This window comes from Saimiri boliviensis, chromosome 4 (assembly GCF_048565385.1).
Source record: "Saimiri boliviensis isolate mSaiBol1 chromosome 4, mSaiBol1.pri, whole genome shotgun sequence".
Taxonomy (NCBI): Eukaryota; Metazoa; Chordata; class Mammalia; order Primates; family Cebidae; genus Saimiri; species Saimiri boliviensis.
The window spans coordinates 73,389,635-73,399,471 of record NC_133452.1 but is presented as its reverse complement, the minus strand read 5'-3'; positions in this window follow the sequence as shown (position 1 = coordinate 73,399,471).

Sequence of the window (9,837 nt, the reverse complement as noted above, 5' to 3'; positions counted from 1 at the left end):
AGAGATTTCCCATACACCTCTTCCTTGCCCCTCACATGAAATATCCCCCATATTAACATCCCCTCCAGAGTCGTAAATTTGCTACAACTGATGAACCTACATTGACACATCATTATCATCCAAAGTCCACAGTTTCCATTAGGGTTCACACTTAGTGTTGCACATTCCATGTGCTTGGAATAAATTTATAATTTCATGTATCCAAAATTATAATGCCATTCAGAGGAGTATTGCTGACTTAAAAATTCTTTAGGTTCTATCTTTTCATTCCTCCCTCCTCCTTAACTCCCTAACCTCTGGCAACCACTGTTTTATATATACATACATATATAGAGACATACATATATATATATATATATATATATACACATATATATATACATATATTGAAAAGGCTGTGTTTGCTCCATTGCACTGCCTTTGTTCCTTTGTCAAAGATCAGTTGACGATACTTATGTGGCTCTGTTTCTGGGTTATTTCATCCCAATGATCTATTTGTCTGTTTTTTTCACCACTGCTACACTGTTAATTATTGTAGATTTTTAGGAAGTCTTGAAGCTAGGTAGCATCAGTATTCTATGTTCTTCAATATTGTGTTGGCTATTCTAACAATTTTATCTCCATATAAACTTTAGATTTGCTTGGTTGATATACTCAAGATAACAGGCAGGTATTTTGATTGGCATTTCATCAAATCTTTATCATACATTTTATATATACATACATATATAGAGACATACATATATATATATATATAGAGAGAGAGAGAGAGACATATATATATATATATATATATATATATATATATATATATACATACATATACAGTTTTCATAGTTTTGCCTTTCCATTATGCCATGTAATTGGAATCATACAGTATTTATCTTTTTCAGACTGGCCTCTTTCACTCATAGTAATATGCATTTAAGTTGCCTTAATGTCTTTTCATGGTTTGATAGCTCATTTCTCTTAGCACGGAATATTATTTTCTTGCCTAGAAGTAGCATTCTATTCATCCATTCAGTTACCAAAGGACATGTTAAGCTGCTTCCAAGTTTTGGCAATTATGAATAAAACTACTATAAACATCCATGTGCAGGTTTTTGTGTAGAAATAAATTTTCAACTCTTTTTGATAAACACCCAAGAGAAGCATGAGTGAAATATCACATGCTTAGAGTATGTTTGGTTTTGTAAGAAATTACCACACTGTCTTCCAAAAGTGCCTGTGCCATTTTGCATTCCCACCAGCAATGAATAAGCATTTCTGTTGTCTTATTTCCTCTCTGGCATTTTGTCTTGTCAGAGTTCTGCATTTTGACCATTCTCACAGGTATATAGTGATATCACTATGTCATTTTCATTTGCATTTTCCTGATGACACACAACATGGAACATCTTTTTTATATGCTTACTTGCCATCTACATATTTTCTTCAGTGAGATGCATGTTAAGGTCTTTGGCCTATTTTAAAAGTTTTTTTTCATTTTGTTTAATTTTATTTGTAAATATTGGATAGCAATCTTTTATTAGATATGTCACTTGCAAATCTTTTCTCCCAGTCTATAACTTGTCTTCTCATTACCTTGACAATTTGTTTTGCACAGCAAAAGCTTTCAATTTTAATGGAGTCCAGCCTATCAGTTTTGTCTTTCATGGATTATGCCTTTGGTGTTTTTTTTCTAAAATTACATTGTCAAACCAAAGATCATCTAGTTTTTCTCCTATGTTATGTTCCAGAAGTACTATAGTTTTACACTTTTGCATTTTACATTTAGATGTATGATCCATTTTGAGTTTTCATTTTTATTTTTTGTGAAGGGTTCAAGGTCTTGGTCTAAATTCTTTTTTTCTCCCTTTCATATGGATATTTAGTTGTCCAAGCTTCATTTATTGAAAAGGCTGTGTTTGCTCCATTGCACTGCCTTTGTTCCTTTGTCAAAGATCAGTTGACGATACTTATGTGGCTCTGTTTCTGGGTTATTTCATCCCAATGATCTATTTGTCTGTTTTTTTCACCACTGCTACACTGTTAATTATTGTAGATTTTTAGGAAGTCTTGAAGCTAGGTAGCATCAGTATTCTATGTTCTTCAATATTGTGTTGGCTATTCTAACAATTTTATCTCCATATAAACTTTAGATTTGCTTGGTTGATATACTCAAGATAACAGGCAGGTATTTTGATTGGCATTTCATCAAATCTTTATCATACATTTTAACTAATTTTCTTAATTCTTTGCAGCATCACTGTTACTTTGACAGTTTCTTGCCTTTTAAAATCTACATACCATTGCTTGAATCATTATTTATGTCTTTTGAAAATATAATCCTGTCTTTATGTTTTGTTTTTTTCTCTTCCTCTTCCTCTTTCTTGTCCTTATTCTTTTTCTCCAACTCCTTCTTCTTTTCTCCTTCTCTCTCTTTCTCTCTCTCCCTTCTAGCACCCTCCACACCCCAACCCCACACACATATGGCATGTGTGCATGCGTGTGTGTGTGTGTGTGTGTGTGTGTGTGTGTGTGAGTGAAGTCAGTTAGGGTTAGCTCACATCTGACTTGGACATCCTGCTCAGAACTTACCTGACTTGGCTTACTTTAGAGATCTTGAGGCCATTTGTCTCATGTTTCCCTTACATTGGCTTAATACTACCGAGTGTTCAGCTTCTCCTCCAGTCCCATTAAATAAGCTTCATTTACAAGGCATTTTTGCATTTTGAAAACTTTACATAAGGTTTCTGGAAGATGGTAGAATTTACACAAGGCCCCATCTTTCACCATCTTGCTCTTTTTCTTTCTCTTGTTTTTCTCCACCTTTCACCAACACACTGTTTTTTCTATATGAAAGAAAGTTCTGCCATCTCTTTTGTTGCTTGCTTTGTGCTAATCTATATCCATTACTCCTCAGGGTTTTTCACAAGGAGCTTATCAGAACTGTTTTTAAGAAACCAAATAAAACAAAAAAACCAAAATTTTCTCATTAAAGGCATTCTGTTCCCAGCTAATCAAAAATAGCAAAAATAAAATAACTTTACCACATAACAATACAATTATCTTTTAAAAACTAGGCTGGGCATGATGACTCTCCTGCCTGTAATCCCAGCACTTTGTAAGACCAAAAGATGGGTGGATCACTTGAAGTCAAGAGTTTGAGACAAGCCTGGCCAACAGGGCAAAACCCAATTTCTACTAAAATACAAAAAATTGGCTGGGCATGGTGGTGCGGACCTGTAATCCCACCTACTTGGGAGGCTGAGGCAGGAGAATAGCTTGAGTCCCGGAGGTGGAGGTCGCAGTGAGCCTGGATCGTACCACTGCACTCCTGCCTGGGTGACAGAGTGAGACTCTGTCTCAGAAAGAAGAAGAAGAAGGAGAAGGAGAAGGAGAAGAAATTAGTTTGTACTTTTGCTACTTTTTATAAAACTACAAACTTATGCTCATTTGTAATAACTGTGAAAGAAAAGTATTAGCTGTGATTTCTTAATAGTAATTGAAACAGTATAATTAAGCTATCTAGAAACAAAGTCTGAAATGAACTGGCTAATTTTGAATTTTAGAGTAAAGAGAGCTACACTTTGATAGACAATGGTTAGCATCTTTATAAAAATAATGTAAGTTAGGTAATAAGTGAACACTTAAATGACTAATCAAATTTGTGTGAGACTGGTATGCATATTGTGCTAAAATTATAATTACTTATGAGCAATTACCCTAAGTAATACTTTATTATTTATGTATTTATGCCTAAATATCCAAAAGTTTCCCTTTTATTATTTTTAAAATAAATACTACTTTACCTACTTAGAGTAGTAATTCAGAATTCATAACACTTAACTGAATATATTAGATAAGCTTGAGATAAAAGCCATCTATTGAATTCATGCTTTAGATTGACTGAGGAAGAAAATCCAGCACTGTCCGGGTCTGGATAGCAATACTACAAGCAGATTACCAAAAGAAATTAAAAGTAGAAGCATTGGTTCTGATATCCAAATTGGGCAAACATTAAATATAAAGTTTGAATGTATTTCAATTTTGCCATCTTTGAAATACAGTATTAATAATATATTAGCCATGTTTTCATTTTTAATATTCTTATTTTTTCACTACTCTCTCCTCAAAAGTAAAAGAGAAAATTAGAGAAAAAACTGTCAAAATCAAAATGAGAGGTCATTTAAGTTGCAGTTTGGTAGCATAAAATGTAAGCTATTGGCCTTTGAACCCCTTCTGCTGTAGTTGTTGAAAGAACCCTTTATATGAAAGGGCTGGTAAATTATCCTTTCAATCAATACATCTTTTTAGAGGTTACATTGTTGCCCATAAGGTTGATGAGCCTGCCTAATTTCCCTTTAGGGCTGAACTATTCAGGTTCATATGACACTGTTATCCCTTAGGACTTCCTAGAATAAGCCAAATGATACGAAATTACTACCATTAAATTGAAGGGTCAAGCTATCACCCCTAGTCTGTAAAAAGTAATCTTGAAGCAATTAGAGTGACCTAACTATTGTTTTCCACCCTGTATTAGTTTGTTTTCACAGGGCTATAAAGAACTACCTGAGACTGGGTAATTTGTGAAGAAAGGTTAAATTGACTCACAGTTCCACATGGCTGGGGAGACCTCAGGAAACTCACAATCATGGCAGAAGGTGAAGGGGAATCAAGGTACATCTTACATGGCAGCAGGAGTCAGAGAGAGTAAGGGGTAGAAGTGCCACCCTGTAAAACTATCGACTCTCAAGAGAACTCACTATCAGGAGAACAGCAAGGGAGAAATCTGCCCTCTTTCTAGAAGAAGATCTAAAAAAAAGGAAAACAGAACATCTGTCTGCTAGTCATTTCTCTGTCTTCTGCTTCTCATCGATTACTCCTTTAAATTCCCTAGGGTCAGAAAAGACTCAGCTTCTCTGTTTGCTGTTCCTATGTGGACTTCTATGGTTTGGCCCACACAATCTCTCTCCTGCTAGATGAAGCAGAGATAAAGGAATTTGACAGTCTTTCCTCATGAGAGTACCCTCACTGTCAAGATTATTGACTTGCTTCCAAATCATATTTTTCAATGTCAAAAGCTGAATCTTTCCTTTTGATTTCTTTTGTAACAATGTATAATCTTCTTCAGGCAGGACAGAGTAGGGCAAAGAGCATGTGGTACCAAGGAAAGTTTCTAAGATTAAAAGGAAAAATAATTAATACCTTAGACCATCATACTTATTAACTTTTTTCTCTTTATGCCTCTAAAAATAGATCATGAATATAAAGTGCATATAAAATTCAAAAGACAAGATCCATTTAGGAATGTGTCCCAGAGTCAGAAAATACATATAGAAAGACTGATGAATCTTGAAGAATAAAAATTAAACATGTTTGTATGGTAAAACTTAGAGATCAAATGATTAATAGTGTATTTGAGAAAATATCCTTAATATAGGTGTAAAAACATTGATGCTTATATACTTAAAATTTCTTACAAGTAAAGAAGGAAAGGACAGCCTTCCTATTTATGAATAAGCAAATGCAAAATTAGAAATGTGAACGTTAGTAAACATTAAAATAAATATTTGGCCTTTACTTATTATCAAATAAATGCAGAGTAGAATGAGATACTGTTTCCTCCTGCAGATTGGCAAAAATTAAAAAGGATGATAAAGTCCAGGAAGGGGACCCACACAAAGAAAATAAAAGAAAGAAATTGACACTCTTTTTTATGATGGCATTAGAGACATATAATGGTTGAGATCATTGGTGTTAGAAAAGAGACAAGCTTGTGGATTAAAATTTCTACATTATTAGTTACTACAGCAACTAATTAAACATGCAAATATGTTTAATCTTTATGCTTTAAGTTTTATCAGTCTTTCAATATATATTTTCTGACTCTGGGAAACATTCCTTGAGAGGCTAATATATGGCATAAAATATATAAAGTACTTAACATGCTAAGTGTCAATACAAAGTTGTCTTTGCTAGAATATACTTTGCTTCAGCCATTTTAAACAGGAATTTATTAAAACATATATAAAACTTTTAAAAAAGTGTATGTCTTTTTTAAAACATATTAAAACATATGTAAAACTTTTTAAAAAGTGTATGAGCCAACATTTCTAGGAGTTTTCCCAAAATAACAAATCAGATGTATATGCACAACAAATGAAAAGAGTTAAATCACAACTTACTTAAAATAGAAAATTGGGAACAAACGTACGAAATAGGGATTTATTAAAATCTGTGTATATCTACTACTAAAATCCAACATCTGTCGAATCTATTTTGTTTCTTGCCTGACTTTCCCTTTTGTACCTGCAAGATCAACCATGTTTTAAAACAACTTGTCATATTTTAATCTACCATTTACTTTAACTTGAAGATTTTTAAGGCTTAATTTGTTATTTTATTTAAGAAAAAAAATTGATGCACATTTTTTGACATTGGTACATTTTCATCACATACCAATACATAAATTGAAAGCAACAATCCTCAAATAAGTGTATATTTGAATTATTTTAATGCACATAAAATAGTATGAAATAAAAGACTAAAGCATTGTCTTTAGATGACTAGATTACTACCAAAAGATAGAAAGAGTGTGCATCTTTCACCCAGGCTGGAGTACAGTGGTGAAATCTTGGCTCATTGCAACCTCTGCCTCATTGGTTCAAGCAATTCTTCTGCTTCAGCCTCCCAAGTAGATTGGATTACAGGCACGCACCACCACACACAGCTAATTTTTGTGTTTTTAGTAGAGATGGGGTTTTACCATGTTGGCTGGTTATAATACATTTATTGTTTTGTTGCTTTAAAAAAAAATACCATCTGACAATATTAAATAAACACAGTAAACACACAATTATTCTGGCATTCAATATCCAATTCATTCTGATTTTGACCTCCTTTTCTAGCCTTATTTTCTATGACTCTACAGCATCAATCTTCCTTACCAGGTGCTAGGGTGAACCACTGAATCTTCTTTAAGCATATGTTTCCCACTCTCATGTCCCTTGTGATTCCTGTCTATATGGATTGTATCAGCCCTATCAAAATCCCAATATTTCAAAACACATTCATTACTGAGAGTGAACTGTCTTCTGCCTTCTTTAATGCTTTGAGGATAAAATAGTATCTTTATCTTTGATTTACTATACATTTTTAATTCATGCCTCTTACAATGCCAGTTGCATAGAATCATGCATTATACATATTTGTAAACAATACTTTTTCCCCTTTAGGTTAAGTCTCTCTAAAGGCAGAGATCCTGAATCCTTAGAGTGATCAAATTATTTTCTTCTGTTTGACATATAGATGTACTAGAATTTAATAAATTATTTTCCATTTTTAAGAAAAAGGTATTTTGAATCAACAGTTTGACTGTGGTATTTTGATCCTATCAATTTTTAAGGTTATGTAAGACTTTAGGAGATACCTTAAAAAGTTATCTCTGGGTTAGTCTTTCTGGATAGCTTGAACTTCAGTTATCATAAGTATATGAAGGAAAATAACTTACACTAAAATCTAAGACTAAACAAGACATACAAGGAGACATCATTTAATTAGGTTGCATTCTTCTGTCTGCATTATTTATTTCTTTTGCCTGGTTGCTTTATAACATTACCATTGAGACAGTAATAATACAATGTGGTCACAGAAAATTCCAGGCAGAAGTTTTACATGACTAGTAAAAAGAAACTGTTCAAATAGATGCATAAACTAAGGGCTGATAAAACCCTGAAAATCCAGGGTGTGGGGCAAGATAGCTAAGAGCAACTGGACCCAATGGTGTTGGGTTAGAACTAAGTTTCACCTCGGAACTCACTATATACTCATTAACATACTAAAATCACACACCTGCCAGCTCCATGACAGTTCCAGGAACATCTGTATTTTGTGTAAAAATAGATGGCTCCCCAGATCCAAGAAACTTCCGTCTTTTTCAGGAATCTTCAAGAATGTTCCAATCCTTGGTTAAGGAAATCAATAAAGACAGAAACCTCAAGCCCCTCTGCATGACTCTCTCTAGAATATGCCTGGACTCCCCTTTCTAGAGAGTGTATTTTTTGCTTTGCAATAAATCTCAGTACTTTGATTGTTTTCTCACTTGTCCTTGAATTCCTCCTCATGAAAGTGTCAGGCTCCTGGACACATAGGCTAGATTTAAGGTCCCACTGGCATTTGGTGACCTCCCCCAACTCACCAGGATCACCATGTCAACATATTTGAGTTTTGATTTTACTTTTGATTTTGCTTTATAGAATGAAATATTGTTTAAAACCAGGAGCAAAATGTCAGTCATGGAAGCATACTGGTTCATCAGAAGCATTATAACTGAGGGTTTCAGACAGGGAGGAAAAGAAACCTCTCAGGAACATAATAAAATTAGATCTAATTTGTGCGCACTGTTGAGCCATATATTGAGGTCAGGAGCTGTGATTGAACTGAACCATTTATGAACTGCTATTCATTGTCTCAGAAGTGGTCTGAAACGTTGCAGCTGAGGCTGTGTAGTATTATTTAATTAGGTTATCTTGAGAGGAACTTTCCGAGGGAAAAGAAGAGCACTGGAAATTCATTGGCGGTATAATTAATGACAGCTTTTGTTTTTCCATGCAATTATCATCGTAACATATATTCTCACAGCTCTCTATTAGGTAGAAATTGTGTTCTATAGTGTTTACAGTATCTTCTCTTATATTGTAATATTGCTAGTTACCAAGAGTAATGAAAAGTTATCAAAGAAGATAGTGAATTTATGTCTTTCAGAGTGATTTCTTTTTAATTAAAATACTATTTTTAATTTTTGTTGCTACATAGTGGTGTATATAGTTATGGGGTACATGAGATATTTTAATACAGCATACAATGGGTTATAATCACATCAGGGTAAACAGGGTTATCTTCGCCTCAAACATTTATCCTTTTACTGTGTTACAAAATATTCCGTTACACTCTTTGAGTTGTTTCAAAATGTACAATAAGTTATTGTTGACTGTGGTCACCCTGTTGCTCTCTCAAATACTAGCTCTTACTCATTCTATCTAACTGTATTTTTGTACCGATGGATGATCCCCACTAATGCCCATCTTAGAGTGATTTTTGAAAATACTGTGAGAACATATGTGTGTGTGAGGTATGCATGCCTCACTGCAATGTAAAATTATGCGGTATTTGGGGTTAAAACACATTAAGGTGCCTAGGCCAAAAGCCAAGTAAAACAAAGCAAAATACAAAAAAAAACCAACAACAATAAACAAAGCACTTTGAAAAAATGTAACTGTTCTTTTTAATCTTTAATGTTTTCCTTTCCTATTACCAGAGGCAAATATGAATTATTTTCCTCTTCTTTAATTCTGTCTTGAAAGCCTTTTATGATTATCAGTGGGAAAAAATTGTGAAGCCTTCAGTATTTCATTTAAGCTACTAAGCACAAGGAATACTTAAATATTTTTTCACCTATATGGAACTGCTTTTACTGTTGTATCAAACACTGCTGGGGTGTGAGGAAGTGGGTCTTATTATTCAAACCTAACCTTGATTTTCTAAAGTAGTATTTTAACAACCAGATGCAAACTATTTTAGGGAGTGAACTGAGTTTTGACCATTTCTATGGCATACCATATTTGTGTTGAGATGTACACGGTGGTTAGTTTTCTGTTCTGTAATGGTGCATTATGAATGTTCCTGTAAACCTGTACTCGTAGTACATGGCCTTGGGAAGCACTATGGTTAAGACTGAGAATATCTAGCTTCCACTTAGTTGCCTGAACCTTAAATTTGGAAGTCATCCTTGCTGCTTCTTCCTTACCCTACCACTGACTATCAAAGCTTATCAACCCTACTATGTTTTTCATA